Source organism: Parambassis ranga, unplaced genomic scaffold (genome assembly GCF_900634625.1).
Source record: "Parambassis ranga unplaced genomic scaffold, fParRan2.1 scaffold_21_arrow_ctg1, whole genome shotgun sequence".
NCBI lineage: Eukaryota > Metazoa > Chordata > Actinopteri > Ambassidae > Parambassis > Parambassis ranga.
In genome coordinates, this window is record NW_021144767.1 from 7366477 (window position 1) to 7388209 (window position 21733).

Consider the following 21733-nt stretch of genomic DNA (forward strand, 5'->3'; position numbering starts at 1 on the left):
ATAAAATGTGAATGTGAATTTATTGTAAAGAACTTTACTTATTATCCCTGTTGTAAGTGAGCAGTGTGTGTGTGTGTGTTTGATGGAGTGTGTAATGTCTGCTCAGTGTTACTGATGCTGCTGTGTGTGATCTGAAAACTGATCAAACTGTGATGTGTCTGATGCTGACAGAAGAATCAGAGGTCAGACAGTCGGATCCTCCTCTGTGACACCTTTAACATCATATCAGAAATCTCTGTCTGCTTCTGGTACATGCAGCTGATCACCAGCAGGGGGCTCACTGCTTTGCTGTCACTCAGGGGGCCTGTTCTGTCTGCCACTGGGATATGATGAGGTGAACTTCAGAGTTTGAATAGATTTCATTTGTCATGTGTTTATGATCATTTTATGAATCAGTTCAAATAAAGGAGACTCACTGAAGTCACAGTTTAGTGTTTTAATACTTATACACACTTATTTTGAAGCTGCTATCAACTTGATGAGTCTTCCTGTTGAAGCACGAGGCAGGACGTGTGTCAGAACATCCATGAACTGAGTAGATTAAGAGGAAAAGCTGATGTGTCATAGCTGCTGGTTGTGTTCTTTAGTGTCTCCATCTTGATGAAATGAGGCGTTTTACTTCCTCCAAGTAGAGTGGACCTGGCTCACAGAGTGCTGCTGCTGTCTCTGTCTCTCTGTGAGCAGCATGTTAAACAGCAGGCTCTGAATAGTGACGTCATGATGTCACAGTCACATCAGTCTAATCTCCCAATCGGAGAGAGAGCTGTCATCAACAGCAGGAAGTGCAGGAAGCTCATGGTGTGCAGGCCTCTGATGTGTGGAGGCTGTCGGCTTGTAGCAGCCAACAAGAAGGGAGTTTGTAAAAGTTCTCTGTAACTTTAGATGTGAGGATTCAGAAAGAACTTAGATCAGATATGTGCAGCACTTGTGCAACAGATACTCCAACAGTGACAGCTCTTCTGAAGAAAGCCTGAGGAGCTGAGACCTGGATGAGACACTGATACAGCTTTGCTCTGCTGACAGGAAGGATGAAGGCTGACCACACACACACACACTGACACACACAGACACACACACACACACATACACACACACACACACACAAGGGTTTTTATGGTTTAGATGGACAATTTCTCGAAAAAGGCCCAAAGGTGGTCTAGATGGGCTACCCTTTCCCATGGTCCTAGAGCTATGGGAGTTGGCTTAGGTTACTCTAAAAAAATTGAAAAAAATTTGGGTCACTTCAGAGTTCAGATACACGCAACAGAACTCTATACACATGACCCTGCTCCAACTGTGGTTTGAGCAGACATTTCACTTTTTGATAAATCTGTGGTTTATGAGAACAAGAAAATGCATTATCTGGACTATGACGTCACTTTTAAATTAACATGGATTAACATAAATACACACCTGACAACACAGGATTAAATGGACAGGTTGTTTAATTAGTTTGGTTGCCTAGCAACCAAACTTATTGGTATTCTACATGCTATTGCACAAATCCAAAACTAAAAATAATAAACATATAAACAGAAAGAGGTGCATAAAAATGAATGCACTTACATTTTCCTTCTTGCTAATATTTTAACAGGAACATTCTACAAAATAAATATGGGAGGTTTCAATATAAAGATAACTTAAATAACACAACCGTGTACTCTTCTTTGCACAGAATTTAAATTCAATTTGATTATAAGTGCATTTACATTAATCAAATGTAAAAAAAGCATGTCACACATGCATACAAAACAACTTTTAACTCTAATAACTTATATTAAATCTGTTACTATAACGTAGTTACTCTCCCATATTAGTAACTGATTGCTTTTAGAAACTTAGTTTCTATGTGCAAATCTGTGGATTTACATACATTACATTACATTTCCTTCTGTGACTGTCTTTTTGCAGTTCCTCCTCGGTTTCTAACAAGTCCCTGATATTTTGCACTGTCCTCTGTGCCTAAACAGACCCTTCAGCCATCTTGCAGTGAGTGCATTCAGTTTTGGTTGCCAGTTGTCCTTTAGATATGTGATCTTTAAAATGTCGCATTACTGCGTTGACCTCAGCCTGGACCATGGTTTCTTTGGTGCTCTTTCTTACTTCATTATCCTGGACAAGCATCTTGTAGAAAAACAGAAGACACAGACACAAACAAGTGTGTTAATACATTTACCTATTGCCACAGATTCCTGTTTACTTATTCCTAGGATTAAATCATTTTTTACCAATTCATCATAATTTCAACCACTGAGACGAAGTTTCACATAAGCTGCAGCTGAAAAATAATGAAAATACTCTTTATGTAGTAGAGTGCAATGTTTAAAATAAATATTAAAATGATTTTGCCAGAGGTATCAAGTTACAATTAAAGTAGAAGAGTATAAGTAGTAGAAGTGTCACTAAAAATCAGTCTGATGGCCACTTTCAGGAAAGACCTCCATGTGGCGTTCTGTGCTGCTCTTGGGTAGTCCCAGTGCTGTTCATGCAGCGTGGCATGAAGGGGGTGGAGGCGTGTTGTTCTCCTCTGTCACATCCACCACAGGACTCCAGCTGAAACTCCCAGGAGGAAAATCTGCTTGTGGGTTAAACCACCTGATTTCAAACATACCCGGAACCCATCAGAAGGTGCTAACTACTAGCACTGCTAGGTGCAATCAATAGTGCAGCTACTATTGCATCATAATAGTAGGGGTAACACTGACGTGTCAGCCCTCCTTGTGTGAAGACAATACTACGTTAAGACGTGCATGTCTACTTGGGGCCTCTGTAGCCCAGTCTTGCCGCACCTAACTCAACATGCAACCCAGCTCCTGATCCAGACCTCGCCTCTCTTGCCTACTGCAATGCCCTCCTAATAGGTGTTCCAGCCGGTGCTTCTGCTCCAGTATGCAGCTGCACGTCTGATTTTCAACCAGCCAAAAAGAGCATCACACTTCTGTTCAATGAGCTACACTGCTTACATCAAATTCAAAGCACCAGTGTTGCACTCTTAGTAAGGTTTTTGATTGTGTTTGTTTTCATTTGAATGTTAATCCTCTTCTTTTAAGTTGCTTTAGACAAAGGCATCTGCTAAATGCATACATGTAATGTAAATGTAATGATCTAAACTTCTAAAATACACAACACCATATAGTTATCTATTTTATTCTTTTGAATTTGATTTGTGTCTTTATATCAACTTTTTGAAATGTGTTTTCCATCGTCTCCATGAATGTGTTTACGCCTTATGTAACATTGCTCTGCAACTAAACTTGCCTTACCTTCAGATACAGAGACAGTGTCATTTACCGTGGATGTCACTGTTGACACAGTTTCTGCTGAACACATATGGAAAAAAGTTGTTGTCATGGTAAAATACATTTCATCATCAGAAACACAAGTATAGTGTAAGGCAACTTACCAAAACCTCCCGTGTCATGGAGCGGCCCTGTGACTGTAGACTCTGAAGCAGCATCAACAGGTTCACGAGTTTCACACTCTGTTGCCGTTGTGAATTCCGTTCCACTATCATCGGACTCATTCTCGCCGTCCTTGGCTTCATCATCACTAAACACAATTTCCTCTGGGACATGGTGTGAATAAAGGTCAAATGAAGACAGTGTACACATGCACTGTGTTCAGACTAAATAATCACTCAAGATATACATACCCTCAAGTTCAATCTCATCCAATGATTTTCCCTGCATTCTGGAAAGATGTCCTTTCTCCATTGAGAGAAGTAGTTTGACTTCTCTCACAGCCTCCTCCAGGTTTTGTATTGAGAATTCCGAGCGCAGACACACCAACAAGCGACCAACTTCCCTGAGCTTCTGTCTCATGTATTCACTCTTTGTAGCATCTTGCCCATGTCTGTTGTAGAGGGACTGGGCAAACTGAACAATACACAGGTCATTTCGCACAACCGAAGCAACCTCATCCTGTTTCATGGCTGTCAGGAGCTTCCACACACCACCTGGAATCCGGTGACTGGATGCAGTCTGTAGAGCAGCAGCCAAACCCAGCACTCTGGTTCTTCCAGGTTCCTTTTCAGTATCTTAGTAGTAGTTTTAGGTTTTCTCTTAACTTTCAATGGTCCATCTTGTAAAACTGCAACGTTATGTCTAAAATTTCCCTTATTTCTCATTTTCTCTAATAGTGTTTTCCGCTCTTGTGAGTGCTCAGGTAGGGAAAAAACATACAAACATACAACTTCAGCGTGCGTTTTATGTGTTCTCAGGTGGCGAGAAATTTTGCTTTGTGGCTTACCACAAATGTAACAGTAATTATTTATGGTCATAGTCAATTGACTTGAGTTGTGATTGAGAAGCTGTGCTTCATCCTTTGGCTTTTTCTTTGATGCCTTTTTGGTGGATGTACCTAAATGTGATTTTTTAGCAGCACTGGGAATCACATGGTCTTTAAGAGGTGGTGGAGCCTTGGATTGGCTAGGCCAAACTTGGATGTCTGCATCTGATCCATGAGATGTTCCTTCAGCCATAACAGTTTTTGCTGTAACCTCTCTACCGCTAGACATCGAGGGTATGCTTGTATCTGAATCATTATCATTTTGTGACTCCGAGTCTGGTATGTACTCCTCATCAGACAGGCTGTGATCAAAATCTGATAGGTTACCCACTTCTGAATTGTCCTCATCTGACACCAGATTGTCCACAGAACATATAGAAGACTGTGGCTCCTGAAAGAATGAGAAACAAATTAAATAATTGGAAACAGCAAGAGATGTTAGATATTCAAGAAACCTTATATAGGGACTCACCTGTGAATGGTGCTGGAGGTCATCTGTAATTCGCTCAAGGCATTTTTTATGCCAGACGCCCAAACAAACTGTAACACATTTTAAAAGTTTTAATTTTATGGGTAAATTAAAAATGTCTTGTGTCATAGCAATGATTTACACAGAAACAATAGAAATGTTGTTTTAATTTTAATAGAGCGAATAAAAAGAATTAAAAGACAAGAATCGGGACAACCTTTAGCATAGTACCCACTTTTGTTGCCAGCTGTTTATATTTTTTAATTAAATTTTAATTTAATTAAATTATTTTAATGGCTGTATGTGGAGTTATTTTTAGTAAATCTATACTGTTATACGAGCTGTACAATGACTCCTTTAGGTTGTATCAAAGTTTTGTTTGTATAGTATTATCCCATGAAAAGATACAACAGATACAACAAAAATATGAGGGGTGGGCTCACCTTTGTGAGATACTGTAAATGAGAATGCATACACCAAAGGATCAGTTTATTACATGCAACTAGATAAAAATACATGTAGTGTACCATAAAAATGCCACAATAAATCCTCCATCCTGAAGGTTCAGTGTTTCAATAGTTTTAAATGTGGAGGCTTTATTTCTTGGTGGTGTTGAACTACATACAACACCACATTTAGACTTTATTTAATATAATTAAATTGACAAAAATGATTATTGCATGTGTCAGTAGGCTATGACAGAACACGACACAACAAACAACATATCTGACAATTGGCATCCAGTTGCATCAGTTTGTATGCACAAATGTTAGAAGGATTTATTTTTGGACTGTTGTATTAGACACCTTCCCTTTCAGGTGCACCTATGTTTTAGGTAGATGTAAGGAGTGCACGTCCACCTACGGCCCTGTACTACACCACTGTACTAAATACTGCAGCTTACCTTTGCACTTATATCCACGCCACTTCAAGGAGGATACAGGTCCCACACACTGGATGCACTTGTCCAAGGATGATACTGTTGTGCACACAAGCTGATGCTTCTGACACTGTTGGTGAAAATGTATGGTAATATTTAATAATGTGAAAAGTCACATACTGATAGCTAGAAAACCATATAAACGTAACCTAATATTAACATGGCATACAATATACTGTACCTTTTTATTGCAGACAACTGGATCCATTTCATTAGAACCGATGAACTGTTTCGTGCCATTTTCAGTGGTTCCCTAAAACAGTAAAAAAGAGCCAACGGTTAAAAACTACATCTGCATTGATATCCGTTTTCTCATGTTAGGTTTTGTTAATACCAAAATTGAGGAAGAAACGTAGTGTAAAGAAATACTTGCTTTACAACCTTTATAGTTTTTTAGACATACAGTTTTTTTAGACACATTATACTAAACCAGATAAAATTCAGCTTGTCCAAGAACTTCTAAAAACAAACTGATGACACTATCAACCGCACCTTGAGGATTGGTGGTTTACTGCTTAATACACACACACATTCAGATCCTATGCCAACTTTCACTTTCAGGAGAGAGTACTTACAAAACACATTTCACATTCAGGTGACTACATACACACATACCTACATTACGTGTTGGTGGACTTACGCAAGTGCTAAATTTTATGTACCGTTTCATTCTGGCTGTGTGGACCAAGCAGTGGACTTGTCAAGTTCCTGCCTTCATCCATCTCAGCCTGGTTGCCTTCATCCATGTCAGCCTGGTTGCCTTCATCCATGTCAGCCTGGTTGCCTTCATCCATGTCAGCCTGGTTGCCTTCATCCATCTCAGCCTGGTTGCCCTCGACCATCTCCTGTAACAAATACATCATGGAGGAAATTAGTAATGGATATACATCAACAAAGAATGTACAAATTGAGATTTTAGAGGTTAAACCTGCATGCTTTTACTAAGACATACGTGCAGGGGCTTACAAAACACTGTCCATATAAACCATATTAAGTTCAGGTGACTGTACACAAACTCACACATTCAGATCATATACTAAACTACATTTTAAAGTCCTTACAAATCACTGTCCATATAAACCATGTCACATTCAGGTGACTACATACACACATACCTACATTACTTGTTGGTGGACTTACGCATTGCCACACGCAAAGAATGAAGTGCTAAATTTTATGTACTGTTTCATTCTGGCTGTGTGGACCAAGCAGTGGACTTGTCAAGTTCCTGCCTTCATCCATGTCAGCCTGGTTGCCCTCGGCCATCTCAGCCTGGTTGCCCTCGGCCGTCTCAGCCTGGTCGCCCTCGGCCATCTCAGCCTGGTCGCCCTCGGCCATCTCCTGTAACAAATACATCATGGAGGAAATTAGTAATGGATATACATCCACAAAGAATGTACTTTGCCACACGCAAAGTAATGAAGGCCTACATTTCATTTACCGTTTCATTCTGGCTGAGTGGACCAAGTTCCGGACTTGTCAAACTCTGGTTGTTTTCATTCACAGACTGTAGCAGATTCAGCATGGACAAACAATACACATTAACATACTCACATACTGGAAATGTACCATCCCATAGGATATTTGAGGTTGAATAAAAAAACCTACTCCGCGGTGAAAACTTTTCTTTAAGCCTCACTGACTGATTTCATAAGGTATAGAATGTCTTATGACACCTTTGATGATTCAAATTCCAAGTTGTGGAAGGAGAATTTCCCAACTTAAAACTGTGCATGTTTGTGGTAGCATCAGTAACAAAGAGCTTGCTGTGAGGGTTACAGTGCTAACCACTGCTGCCCCCTCACTAGATGTAATTAAACACTTCAGTTTTGCAATATACCTGTGGTAGCACAGTACTTTTCTTACCTTATCAAAGCTTCTGAGAGGACCAGCTGATGTAGCTCTGGCCTTTTTTTGCCACCGTCTTGTTGGCACCTTGGAAGCACGTGTAGAAGGCTCTGATGAGGATGATGACACAGCGTGCTGCTCCTCCATCGAACTTTCTGCAGATTCCTGAAGAGTTTAACAACAATCATCAGACGAATGACAACATAGTCAGTCTCTTTCACACTGTATGTAGTATGTATTTTAATACATTAATGTCTAACATACATGAATGTTGTAAACAAGCACATTCAAACTAAAGCTACAAGGACAATATACATTGTTCCATAGTTAGACCATAACCACTATCAGAACTATCAGTTTCACAAAACGTTTTTACCACTTTGGATACTTTTTATACCTTCATTATATATATTTATACCTTCATTCCAGAGGCTTAGATCCTTAATTTAATATTATTTCTGTGTTCACTAAACCAAAAGCTGTGTCATTTAGTTTTGATTAGACAAAGCGAAATATAATACACACCACCAGAGTTTTCCATCAAAATGGAACTCAAACATGAACACCTTCAGCTTGTCATGGTAAAGTCTCTGTCTTCTTTCACATTCTTGCTTGCTTATGAGTTCACCTCGATATTCCAACAGAAAGTCTCCTTTTTCAAATGGAGCCGTGGTGAAGATGCCACGACCTAATTAATACACATAACAAATAGATGACAAAAAGTAAGCTGATGTATTTAATCATAATTAAATCAAGGGATTCAACTTACCTTTGAAGGCATTGATGAATTTGATGTCAAATCCGCCCCCTTTCATACGCCGTTTATCCAGCCGCTCCTAACGTAGCCGAGCTCCGGTACGCAACCAAAACACACAGCGGTGGCCTCACTCCATCCATTAGGCCACGTGGTCTAGTGTGTTTGTCACATAAACTTTTGTCAGAATGTTATTGGCATAGTGTTTATGATAAGAGTTTTTGTTGTTGCAGTAGCCAGCGCAAACACATAGACATATTCTGACTAACATGGGCACTGTAGATGTCTTTGTAAACAATAAATGGACAATATTTAACTTGTTTCTGAGCCTCTCTATCTTCAGTTAGCATAACTTTCAATGGACTTTGATTACTGTAGTGGTGCAGTATAATAATAATATAGTATTACTATGTCATAGCACTGTGTTGGTTTTCAAAATCCTTTGATAATATAATCGTTATAATAATAATAATAATGATAATTTTGGGTGGTTAAAAATGTTGATCTCTTAATTTAACTAGAATGGCAGTTCCTGAAGAAACTGTGATTGCAGAGCTGTTAGTGTCAGGGGGGTTGTGAGACGGAGGACACAAATGCAGACTTAGGTGAAAGCAAACTCAGAGTTTAATTCAAGCAAGGTTCGGTACACAGGAGTTCAGTCCACGTGGCAGAGGTAATCCAAGGTACTGCAAAATGCAGTAGTCAAGTCCAATCCAAGTCACACACAAGAGCATCCAAACTTACTCGAGACCACGTAGGGAAAAATCACAAGAGTGCAAAAACTTACTCGAAAAGACGTAGGGATAATCACAAGAGCGGAAAGGCTACTTGGACGGCTGTGTCGCATGGAAGACTCACAAGACGAACTGGCAACAAGGGGCAGGAAACACACAGGCTTTAAACACAGGAGGGAAGACAATTGGACACAGGTGAAGCACATTAGGGCGGAGCAGGTAATCACAGGTGGGGGAAGGGAGCACACATGAGGAAGGGGAAGTAACTGTAACACAAGGGGAAGATCGAGTTTCAAAATAAAACAGGAAGTGACTAGTAAAACTAAAACTAATACAAACAGAAAATGAACTACAAAATAAAAGACCTGGCTGAAACCATGACAGTTACCAGTGTAACAGATATCAGCTATTACAGGCGACCATTTCACACCTGAAAGCTGTGCTGTTGAAGTCATATCAGGTATTTCACAGAAGCATTTGAAAAACAGGATGGATTTATGTTGAGTAATACATATGTTTTCACTATAGCGCCCCCCAGAGGCCAAACCATGAAACTTGGTACACTAAGTCTTAGTACTAGCCTACATAGGTGACCCAAATTTGGCAGCTATATGTTACAGTATGCATCAGTTATAGTACATTAAGTGCACATGGCCACGCCCACAAAAGTTTATTAGCCAATAGCAATGAAACGCTATTAGATATTCCAAAATAAAAAATCTTACACTATTTAAAGTTGTCCACTAATGTTTTGTCCAAAGTTTTTGACACTTTATATCTCACCACATGGTGGAGCTATGACTACAGTTTTAACTATATTTAAGTAAATACATCTTTTAAAATATGTTCAAAGTTTCAGCTGTATAGCATGGCTACTTTCTGAGTTGCACATTTTTAATTAATGTTTGTAGCTTTACAGCTGTAGGAGGAGCGTTCTGTCATCATTACGTTTTTTTTCCTGTTTCTTTAAGTAGAATAACATTGATGTGATGCAGTCAGTTGGAACAGTCTGGACAGGTTTGACTGAATGTTTTATAGCGTCCTCTGTAGTAAACAGGGACTGATCGCTGCATTCACTCGCTTAAAATTGTAACCCGGGTGAAAAACTCCAGCTACTGCTCCCATATATTGTATTGTGGGCCGTGTTGTATTTCTACGTAATGACGTCCGACTCAGACCAATCGCATCACTGTAACCTGGCAGTGCCAGTCTAGATGTGAGTGGGACACGAGTAGGAAAAGTTTGCTGTAATTCATGTTGTCATCTCTTCAAATTAAATGTACTGAATGTTGATCTATAGGAGCCAACTACCAAAGTCTTTATGTGTCGAGTGGATATGAGTGGATCATCTGAATTGATCTTAAACTGCAGAACTGGTGAGTCTCATTACTGTTAGCTCAGCCGCTCATTCATTCCCATTGGGTAAGTTAGCCTAGCCGCTTCCATTGGTTTATATGGAGCGGTCAGCACAGGATATTAAGAATTAAGAAACCTTTATTAGTCCCACAATGGGGAAATTGCATTTTTGCAACAGCAGGTACAGACAGCAAAGGATAAGTTAAGAAAAGATATATATGATAAAATAAACTACCAATAAAATATAGAATAGAATCATCAACAGTTTACATATGAACAGTTATTGCACAGGTGAGTGGAGGGAGAAGTGGTCTGTAAGAAAACTGTACATAGTGCATCAGAAACTAAATAAATAATGTGTTGTACACTGTGGTGTGTGAATATTGCTCCTATCAGAAGTGGTTATTATACAGTCTGACAGCAGCAGGAAGGAAAGACCTTCTGTATCTCTCCTTCACACACCGAGGGTGGAGCAGTCTGCCACTGAAGCTGCTCTGCAGAGCTGACAGGGCGTCCTGCAGGACTCATTGTCCAGCATCAGAATCAGAATCAGAATCAGAATGACTTTATTTATCCCCGAGGGGAAATTCTTTTTTGTTACAGACATTAGAAATTAAAGATACATTGAAATATATAATAAATATCTAAATACCTACACTGTAAAAATAAAAAGGCTGAGAAAACTCAAATTTTCAAGGCAACATGCTGCGATAGATTTTTGAGTTTTGTCAACAATTTTTTAAGTTGTCAACTTAACTAAAATTTTCTAGTTACAATATGAGTTCTGCCAACTTGGAGTTCTTAGTTTATCTAAAAAGGATATTTGGGTTGGAGCAACAATTACTTTCTTATTTAAATACCTTGTATTTTCACATTTAACACAGATAAATAATATTGTGGTATAAACAAACAATTCTTCCTTCAACATGACAAAACTCTGCTTTTATAACAACTAAAATATTTTTGTGAGACCAACAATGATATTCTTGGAGCATTAACATGACATGTTTTCACATATATATGTTATTGTGTCAATAATATGCTGTAAAATATGACAACAGCACAGCTTAAACTTTGCCTATACTTTTATTGGCAAAATGACAAGGCATTCAACATGTGTCTGGCCTTTAAATATGTGCCGTCATACAACTCACCGGGCCTCCGCAACTGTTGTTCACTCTTAACTACAAGTTGTTAAAGTCATTGCCACATAAAAAAGTCTGGGGGGAAAAAAACTAAAATTACAGCACCACTTCTTTGATCAGAAATACCTATAAAACTTCAGTGGTTAAGATGACTGGCCTGCTTCAGTAAACTGCAAGCACATACAAACTACACAGTGACAATAATATTTGGTTAGGCCACAACAGAATATAACCATTTGACACATTTTGTGAACTGACAACAGACACCTCCAACATTTTGCTCTTTCTATTTACAGCAATAGCTTTGTTTTCAGCGACCTTATGCGCTGTGAGCATCGAGAACCAAGTTCAAAAAAGATGAACTGGACTGCCTCAAATGTATAGGACATCTCCTTCGGATAATCAATGTTCATAGTGTACAACAGGCCAAAAAGATATGCAAAGGCAGTGCAGATGTCCGGCAAGTCTTGTAGGATGATGGCCCCTTCCAACACAACAGCCACATCAACTCCATTCAGTGCATCGTCATCTTCAAAAACAGTGAGGATGGCAACAGTCACATCACGAACCACCTGTTCCTCTGGATGAGTAGTCTGAGGAAACACAGAACGGAAACATGATTTAGAGTTAATGACAACTAGGAGACAGAATAATTCCACAACTACACAATGAGGCTACATTAAGAAACACTTTGGAGTAAACACAACCATTTCACCCCAAATTATGCAACGTTACTCTAGTAGGAACATGTCTTTTTTATGTGAGTAGAGACTTATAGTAGGTAATACATTGTATACAAGGTTATATTAAAATTGGTAACATTTCATTGTTTCTGTTGCTCTTTGGATAGAGTAAAAAATTGAATTCTGCACTGGCTGAAATGCATTGGCTATGAAATCACACAGTGAATTTTTAATTTTAACTTCATTTGTATGAGTCATGTTTTGACTGTTAAGAATACTTACTGAACATTCCAGGTGTCATCTCGGACAAAGATGGGGAGTCCTCTCAGAGCTGCTGTTTTTCTATGAGCCAGAATGTCTGATGTCTCAACAGAAAAACACAATCAATCCATTAATACAGTGCCATCTTTAATTTAACTAAAATCACTTCAGGTCAGATCATGCTTTAGAACTTAGACATGGGATAAATACATTTCATTCATTCACTGGTAAAATTGTTTAGATTCTGGATTTCTAGATCAAAAATCTAAGAAAATTAGCATAGATAAAGACTAATTTGCAAATGTAAACCTTGTACTTGTACTAAAGGCCTTGTACTTACGCTTTTGAACTTGAGCTTGTGAACTTACAAAACTTGCACTGCATACAATCAACTCCTGAAACACAAGAGACATATAACACAATCAGTTTCGTTGCAGACCTTTTCATTTGCAAAACAACAATTTTGCCAGTATGATATATCTTGAAGCATTAACAAAACCATACATGCTTTTTTTTTGCCTCGTCTGTTTTTTTAATGTATAAGGTTTTCTATCAGACTAAATAACATTATGAATAAAAAGCATAACATACATCCTACTTTCAGTTCAAACATTAGAATAATTCTACCTAAAATGACCTAAAATGTTTTACAGACATTTTCTGGGTTTTATCCAGGAACACAGTGTAAAATAACTACATTTTATAGCTCAGTCTAAGTCAATACAACACATTTAATCTTTTGAACACTTTATTTACTTTTGAACATTTTTCCTTGCTATGCCTTTCAGCAATCGACAACGAGGGCGAGGACGAGGGGAAATGACTCAGGGAGATTTATGTAAAGAGACGGATGTGTTCACGCATCACCCTCGCTGCTTTACTGCGAGTGCGGCCGTTTCCGAGCTTCTTTTGCCGTCATAATTTCTGAGCAATAACAATAATAATTTCTGAACAGCCAGCCGGCAACGACAGAGACTGTGACAGTGATGAGAGGGAAGCTGGCAGGTTTGAACTCGCGCAGTTGTTTCCTGTTTGTTGTACATTGTTGTAATAAGAGTAAAGTCAGCTACTGGTGGATGAAATAGGAATCACTGTGGTGCATCTGATTAAAATGCGGGACAACATATATCCGAAGACGGTCTTTATTTATTAATAAAGTGTAAAGATAAAGTTGGAATCACAACAGGTATTCAGCAGCAGCCACTGTTCTGCCCATAGAAACACACACGCTGTTTCTCTGTCACTGCCACCGTCGACGGAGAGCGGCTGCACCGGTTCTCCTCACTGATATCCAGCCGGTTTTTACTGAATCACTACTGATAGAGATGTGAGCGGATGCGGAAAGGTTTCCTGGGTTTTCACTTCTACAGCGCAACGTAACTCTCTGTCTTAAAGCTCAGACGCAAGGGTCTGATCGGAGCGCCACAGGCGAGCATGAAAATTGTACATACACATTTCAAATTGTTATGCAGAATAACGTGGGAGTAACAAACCAATCAGCTGCATCTGTATTATATAAAAAGTAATTTCTTCATAATAAATAAGTTAGACTTAACTCACTGTTTTTCTCCCGTTCCCTTTTTATTTACGTACTGGTATGTTTTAGCTAACATGCGCCTTATAGTACAGTGTGCCTTATGTATGTGTCAAATACAGAAATAGACCCCAAAATTGAGACTGCGCCTTATAATGCCATGCCGCGAAAATACGTAATTCTTGCTGTAACTGACCGAAAAAGAACGCGTATTTTGGCACACATTTGTGCCACTCTTCCCTTAAATGTTTCTCTCTGTCCACATTAAAGACACACAACCTCCCACAAACCACCCCACCCCCATAGTCACGAACTATGGCCTCCTTAAACTAATCAACGCATTCATTAATCTGAAATACTAAGCTAGGATGGACAACATCGTGAAACATTATTTCATTGTTAAGGTAGTCACAAAAACATACACTTACGTTTTATGCAGAAAAATGCAGAAAAACTGTTCAAAGGCAGGCAATCCAGTCACTGCTGAAGACAAAATGGCTGAACAGGGCTTCTCTCCCGCTCAGACTGAAAGGCTGGGTGTAATGCGCATGCGCAGATGACGTATGTGAAGTGAGAGAGTTGCATTAGCAAGGTGCTCAAATGCCAACTCTCATGTCTTTGTTGAGCTGACGAGAAAATATGAGTGTAGAGGCAGTTAGAGACAGACATGTTGAGACAACATGTTTTTCATCGTTGCATACAGCAAAGGTTCACTTTTGAGTCACATCAATTTTTAAATTGTATTAAGATCAACAACCGCTAGTTATCGTTTTTACAGTGTAGATAGCATTTAAATCCCTGAGTTGTATCTAAAGAACATATTCACTACTGTATAAAACCTTTCCATAGTAAAGAGCAGGACATGAATGTACCAGTATGAATGTACAGTGTCTGAGTGACACTTCTACTCTTATACTCTGTACTTAACTGCATTTAATGTACCTTGATACCTCTGGCACAGGAATTTCCTTCGGGATTAATAAAGTCTTGTCTTGTCTTATCTTCCAGTTCAGAGTTCAGTAGTTTGATTGAGACAGGCAGGAATGACTTCCTGTGTCTCAGTGGTGCATCATGGGAGTCAGTTTTGTCAGGACCCTCCTGTCACCCACCTCCTGCACTGAGTCCAGAAAAAAGCCAGGTCTCTCTGACTATCCTTAACTGTGCTACATTGAATCAATGTGAGAGGTCTGTAAAGTATTTCTGTCTGACCTTTAATGTTTGATCATGTTTGATATTGCTACACTAGCAGAATTGATATTATAATATAGCATTTATTTTCCCAATTTGACTAATAGAATATCTATATTTGTATGTATATATTTGATGATATGAGAACTCTAATTTAGAACTATGTATGATACGATTTGTACTGTATTATTATTAGATAGATGGACTGTGTGCACATTAATTGGTCCTGTGCTGTGTGCAGGCCAGGGTTGATGGCGAGCTAGGATTGAGCTCTGCTTAGGCTCGAAGAATACGATTCAGCTCAACGTCTGGATCTGGCCCAGATCTCTTCTGGTTGGAGGAGTGGTAGGAGGCTCCTGCAGCCCCCTTTATTTTGAACTTTTGTCCCCTCGCTGCGTGTGGCCCCCCCATTGCTGGGTTTGTTAACTGTGTGTCATTTAAATATATATGGTACTTCAGCAAATCTTCATCTCCCTGTCTCTCTTTTACTCATTCCCAGAGCTGCTCCTACACTTCTGAGCCACTAGTCCAGGGGTCGGCAACCTGCGGCTCCGGAGCTGCATGAGGCTCTTTCATCCCTCTGTTGTGGCTCCCAGGCAGCGAGCTCATTTTTGGAAAAAAATAATAATAATATGAATAAATAATGGCCGTTTAATTTAAATGTATTTTATTTTATTCATTTAGTTTTTTCATAGTAATAGTTGTTTCTTTGGAGATTGAGATGCTGTCGTGATTAAAATAAAACTTTGAATATTTTGTCAAAATATGCGTCACGGTCGCGTCCTGTGCGCAGCACCTGTGACACCGGACAAACTGGTGTTCGACAGCCTGCATGCAATGACATTCCCGACACTTATATGAACATGGAAAAGTTTGCATTTGGAGTCCTGTCGATCTTTGGATCCTCATACTTGAGCGAGCTGGTGTTTTCCATCATGAACTACATTAAAAGTAAACATCGCTCCAGCCTCACAGATCAGAGCTCAGTCCTTCGTGAAAATCAAAGCGACGTCTTCCAGCCCTGAAGTGGATACGATACGCTGTGCAGTGAAGTTCCAGAGCAGAACTCACATTAACCAGGTGAAAGAAATAATTTAACAAGCTGTTATTCTGAAAATACATATTTTTATATCGGACCCTGAACTAACGTGCTTCATATTCAGGTTGACTACTGTACTATGACGGCACACTGAAATCAAAATAACATATAAACTGGCATTTTTTGTTCAGATAAATATTATCTATATCTATCTATATTAGGCCTATATATAGATTCATTTTGCCTTTAATTTAGTCAAATAGGTGTAGATTAGTAGTTAGGGGTTTGTGGCTCCGAGTGTGCTTTATTCAGTGGGAAACCGGCCCAAATGGCTCTTTTAATGCTGAAGGTTGCCGACCCCTGCACTAGTCCAACTCAATACATCCAGATTTGTAGAGTATATCATATACATGCTACACAAATTAATGTGTGAGTAATCCAAGTATTCAGAATATGTTACTTAGACTGAGCAATGTTAAGTTGTAGGGCCTGTAATCTGTATTCAGTAACTGAATACTTATTAAAAGTATTCTTCCCAACACTGTTAGTAACATACAACACCAGGAGATGGAAAAAACAGGCATTCACCTGGCAGTCCCCAAACACAGTGGAAATGAAATAAGGACACAGACACAAAATAATACACTGCAATGGAACTGAGAGGAGGAACTACAGCTGACCTCTTTCTCAATATTCTTCTCTTATGAAACCAAAAGAACATATCAGGTGGAAGACAAGTTATCTGAGTTTGTGTGAATATCTGTAAAGTGGCCCAATTGCATTTTTATGATGAAATGAACCTTATATTAGTTTACAGCAGCATAAAAAAGAGCTAACTCCTTTAACTTCTCTCATAAATACATCTGCAGTAAACACATGTTCTGTGACAAAACATAAGACAGAAAATACCTGAAAGTCTATACTGACAACAAGCTTTGTAACAACACAATTATCTTCTTCAGAGTTGAATTTATTTCTCCACCTGTCATAGTTTCAGGGACGTCATCCAAGCCACTTGTACATGTGAACTACTATGGATACAGGTCTGTGGTAATAAGCCTCAGCAGAGGAGGCAATCTGAGGGTCGAAGGCATAAGGCTACATAAGGCTTTGTCTCCCATCTCTGACCAACCTTAACTGTCAGTTTCCTCAATAGCAGGCGGAACAAGACCATCATTTGTGAGAAACATGCTTATTCATGTCACATCAGTGCCTGAGAACACTGAAAAACAACAACGCTTATATTTTATAAAAGTACAAACAGCTGGTGTGCTGAATGCCAGATGTCCTTGTGTGATGGCAATGGCTTGCTGTATTTGATGCATATGTGTGTGTCAAGTAAGAGCGTTTACTCAGACACAGAACTAGCTAAAGCCTAAATGTGAGGGCGCCTCATATTGGAAGTACATATACGAATACAAGATTCTGCCCCGTATCAAGTCTGAGTGAGCATACGATATAGAAGCTAGGGTACAGTTTCATCACAAACCAATGTATATGTTCTGGGCAACAGCATTTATAAAATATGCCTATTGTATTATAATATACAGACGGATTCTTGGAAATGTGTGTGTGAAAGATGCATGTCCCAATTTTTGCGTCATTCCTTTTATTACAGCAGTAGCCCTTACAGGTGCATTATGAGGCACTTGTCTGTTGATGTTGGGAGGACTGTGAACATGAGAAATCCATCCATCTCTCATACTATCCAGTATAATTTATGATGTTGAGTGACTGAACAAAGCAGCATCTGCAGGGATTAATGAGGTTTTTCTGATTCTGCACAATATGCACTTTAGGACAGATTTAAAATGGTGGTCAGCCTCCACTCTATGAACCAGCTATTCACATTTCTTATATACATTTCTTGTTTACAATCTTCCAGTTTTTTTCATTTGACTCCCACAGGCTGCATGCACTCCCACCAGTCTCCTGGGCTTGAAATCTGCCATTTACAAACAGTAAGCGCCAGAGAGGAGGAAGGAGACGGCATACCTCAGAAACAGCTCAGTCATTTCAGGGTAGGAGACTTTTCACAATTCCAATTAAGTCATTCAAATGGAAATATAATGAAATATAAAGAAAACAGAAACCTAGTCTGAAGGAAATATTGGCATTTGTAAGTCATACAAAATGTATGGTTTGTAAAAAAACTATAAAGCAAGGAGCAAAAACAAGTAAACACAGCACTCAGAACCTGTGGCTGCGCCTGGCGTGTGGAAACGACTCGGAATTAGAAAATTCTGAATACAAGTTTGATAGAGCAGCATCTAATGAGCGTTTTAAGACTAAAATGGAGTCTGCAGCTTGAAATTTCTAGGAGGAGATACATTTGGCAGATGACACCGAAATTGCTTAATATTTGAAAAACTATCATTTTTGGAAAAAAACGTGAAGTTGACCCGGAATGTCCTCTGGGAGATGAACAACAGATGAGCAACGGCAATCAAACAAAGAAGAAGAAGAAGAAAGAGGGTGAATAACAAGAGTTGATTGCCTAGCAACGGCAAGTTGCCTAGCAACGGAAATCAAACAAAAAAGATGAAAGAGGGTGAATAACAAGTGTTTGATTGCCTAGCAACGGCAATCAAACAAATGAACTGAACAAGGAGAAGGAGGGGGAAGAGGAACTAGAAAGACGAGCACAGTGACAGCAGAAGTTCAACAGAAGTTTTCCGCTGTAAGTGTTTTATCACATCTGAATGGCTGCTGCTGAGTCTCTGAGAGCTTTTATCAGCGAGCGGCTAACTGCTGCTGCTGCTGAAATATTGGGAGTGTTTGAACAAACTATCGTCCAGTACGAGGGAGAGCTGGACCGTCAGCGCAAACTGCTGGATCTGCTCCTGAAGCCTGAGATCAAGCTACACAGAACAGGTATGTAAACATGACAATGTCACGGAACAACAACGGCTCTGTGTGAAAAGAGTGACATTCAGCACATAGTGTTTCTGACAGGAGGACACTGACTTCATGACTTGGAGCTACAAATGTGTCCCTCCAGCTGTTCTCTCTCTGCTTTAGCTAATCAGAGCTCTGTGCTTTGTTTATTTACCGTTGAAAACATCGGAGCAGCTGCTGTTATTTCTCAGTTAGCATCAGAGATGCAGCGATTGATCGGCCATGACCGGCATCCGCAGATCAGACTGAGATATGCCGAATTTATGCCGGTCAAGCGCGCCACATGATCGGTCGCGTCACAACCGTTAGCTTACCTTAGCTTAGTTTAGCTTAGCTTAGCTTAGTTTAGCCTAATCCACCAGCTCAATCCACTGGTGGAAGTGTGCTCACCTGTATGTGCGCATGTGTCTGCGTCCTATGTGCAGACTGTATGAAGTTACATTTAATCAGTGAATTAATTAATGATTTGCTGCCTGTCAAATAAGATAAATAACATAAGGCTGTTTAGATTGTTTCATTAGTTAGCAGCACAAACATGTTCATCTCTCCGGTTTCAGACTGCATGGTCTCCTAAATATACACATTGTGCTTCTTATCAACAGTAATCTGTTCATCTCTGTATTATTTGTCTGTGCTTAATGCTAACTAGGAATCCCGATTCTGATTTCCAGTTTTTGATTGAGTTTGACCTGCTGTTGATTTTAGCCGATTACGATTTCATTTTTTCAAACCACTTTACAGTAGAGCTGCCCGACCCGAGCCTGTGTGCCCCAGTGTGGGCTTCACACACTAATAACTCTACTGTAATTGTTATAACACAGACCATACACATCATGAAAGTGCAGTGTTATGGAACAACAACATATTGCAAACTTACCAGTGTTTCCTCTGCCATTATATATGGGAGCAGCTATTTTCTATATAGCAGCATTAAATTAAAATGGGCTCCAGCCTGAATAAATTACATTTGCATGCTTGTTTGTTTTCCTCTCTCTTTCTCCATGTCAGAGAGACTGGATGACAAAAGGCGTCACTCCGGTGCATCGTAGTATATAAGGTGTGCAATGTCTGGCCGTCGGATTTTATATGGGCAGTTCTTATTTTTTTAAACTCATTGTGTAACGTTTAGGTGAAGTTCTGAGCAGACTATTGTCAGCTCACTGTCTGCGTCGCCATGATGCGTCACATGGTGCTGTAGAGCTTGGACGCTGGGTACAACAACTGTTGGGTGAAAGAATTTATTCTGCATGGTGTTAACATGCAGTGTGTTCAGATATATAAGTTTTCATGTTTATATGTGTTTATCACTTAATAATGTGATTTTCATACGTGTTTATGTGTTAGGAAATTTTATAGAAAATCAAAGTAATTTGAGGATACTGAATGTATTAATAAGTCATTTCATAGTGTGTCATATAACTTTGTTTTCTGCAGTTCAGGCTATGGCAGATGAGATCAGTTGTTTTTCTGCTCTCTGGAGCTCCGGTTGGTACGAGATGGTCATAAATTCAGACTAAGGACAGCAGCACCTCTGACCTGATAAAAGCCAGATTCTAAAGGAATGTATTTTTCTCCTGAGTGCCCCATGTTATGGTCATCCCTAGATCAGCCTCACAACCTATGAGATTTAAGAAATTGAAGTTTTACCTTATTTGGCAGTAAACACTAATGTTCTATTCGCTGTATGACCCAGGGTCTGCAGGGGGATAGTAGATGCCCCTGTGGGCTGGCAGGCAGGAACGCCCATGGGGTATATCAATGTGTGAATTCCATGTCCAGTTGTTGTTGCGTTGTTCGTTGTTGCTGTGTGGTTGTTTGTTCTTGTTGGTTGTCCTGTTCTTGTGTTGTTCTTGTTTGGTTCTTTGTGTGCAACAACCCAGAGCTCTGTGACTCAGAATTTGCCTCATTGTTTAATAAATTATAATTTTGATACCAGAATTTATCCGCTCCTTCCTTACAAACTAATTCAGGGGGTGATCAGAAGGAAACAAGGGGATTTTTCACCCCGACATGACACAGTTCAGAGAGGCTTTCTGAGAAAGTACTCCATGTAAAGTCTGCTCAGATGCTGCTAAACCAAAGCTGTGCGTTTGTTTGCATGTCGAGCTGAACTGTTCTCTCTCAAAAGGAGTTTTAGGTGGATGGCTTTGTTGAAGTTTCACCTAAGATCTGATGCTGCTGATCAATATGAAGCAGCTGCGCCAAATTAACGACGTCACGGTCACCTCGCAACCAGTTAGAGACGTCTGAGGAGAGCCATCCCACAGCGCCCCTCTTCCTTACAGCTAATTCGGACCATAGCATGCTAGCATCCTGCTAATGGCTGCTGATTGGTTAGTTCAGATTAGGACTGATGGTGACTGATGCTGTACGGTGGCTTGTGGTGATGTCACCTTGTGTCACATTTTCCTTTGAACAGGAAAAGCAGCAGTTTTTTTTCTGTAATTAAAGAAGAGAAAATAGAGAAGAGTTAAGTGATTGATTATTGGCACAGTGACTGTGAATTACCTCCATACCGCTGGCTTCCTATGTTGCTGCTCTGTGCTTGTTGTCATTGAGCTCTACCAACGTGCTGCTGATGCACGGGGCCAAAATCA

The 21733-nt window shown here is 39.6% G+C and overlaps 1 long non-coding RNA gene across 2 annotated transcripts; it reads right to left on the minus strand.

Annotated features, from left to right (window-relative positions):
* Window positions 1-11599: 11599 nt before the first annotated feature.
* Window positions 11600-14713, minus strand: LOC114429747 (uncharacterized). Of its 2 annotated transcripts, none has more exons than XR_003669912.1 (4): window positions 14440-14713; window positions 12818-12872; window positions 12499-12574; window positions 11600-12126 (listed from the first exon to the last, which is right to left on the minus strand). It is a non-coding gene; the product is annotated as an uncharacterized LOC114429747 (long non-coding RNA). The 2 variants fall into 2 exon arrangements; XR_003669911.1 differs by having other exon boundaries at window positions 12499-12581.
* Between the last annotated feature and the right edge of the window lie 7020 nt (window positions 14714-21733).